Genomic DNA, 727 nt, shown 5'->3' with positions numbered 1-727 from the left:
CCATCTGAAGATCCTTTTCAGTTCTTAACTGAATTCTTGCAGATATGTGATACTGTTAAGACTAATGGAGTAGATCCTGAAGTCTACAGGCTCATGCTTTTCCCTTTTGCTGTAAGAGACAGAGCTAGATTATGGTTGGATTCTCAACCCAAAGACAGCCTGAACTCTTGGGATAAGCTGGTCACGGCTTTCTTAGCCAAGTACTTTCCTCCTCAAAAGCTGAGCAAGCTTAGAGCTGATGTTCAAACCTTCAGACAGAAAGAAGGTGAATCCCTCTATGAAGCTTGGGAAAGATACAAACAGTTGACCAAAAAGTGTCCTTCTGACATGCTTTCAGAATGGACCATCCTGGATATATTCTATGATGGTTTATCTGAGCTATCAAAGATGTCATTGGATACCTCTGTAGGTGGATCCATTCACCTAAAGAAAACGCCTGCAGAAGCTCAAGAACTCATTGACATGGTTGCTAATAACCAGTTCATGTACACTTCTGAAAGGAATCCTGTGAGTAATGGGACGCCTATGAAGAAGGGAGTTCTTGAAGTTGATACTCTGAATGCCATATTGGCTCAGAACAAAATATTGACTCAGCAAGTCAATATGATCTCTCAGAGTCTGCATGGAATGCAAGCTGCATCCAACAGTACTCAAGAGGCATCTTCTGAAGAAGAAGCCTATGATCCTGAGAACCCTAAAATAGCAGAGGTAAATTACTTAGGTGAAC

At 41.5% G+C, this 727-nt stretch overlaps 1 non-coding gene across 1 annotated transcript; it reads right to left on the bottom strand.

Annotated features, from left to right (window-relative positions):
- Positions 1-225: 225 nt before the first annotated feature.
- Positions 226-333, bottom strand: LOC148553383 (small nucleolar RNA R71). Its single transcript, XR_015893205.1, has one exon. It is a non-coding gene; the product is annotated as a small nucleolar RNA R71 (small nucleolar RNA).
- Between the last annotated feature and the right edge of the window lie 394 nt (positions 334-727).

This window comes from Arachis ipaensis, chromosome B7, assembly GCF_059453495.1.
Source record: "Arachis ipaensis isolate K30076 ecotype BB chromosome B7, ASM5945349v1, whole genome shotgun sequence".
NCBI lineage: Eukaryota > Viridiplantae > Streptophyta > Magnoliopsida > Fabales > Fabaceae > Arachis > Arachis ipaensis.
This window is presented reverse-complemented; position numbering and strand designations above follow the sequence as displayed.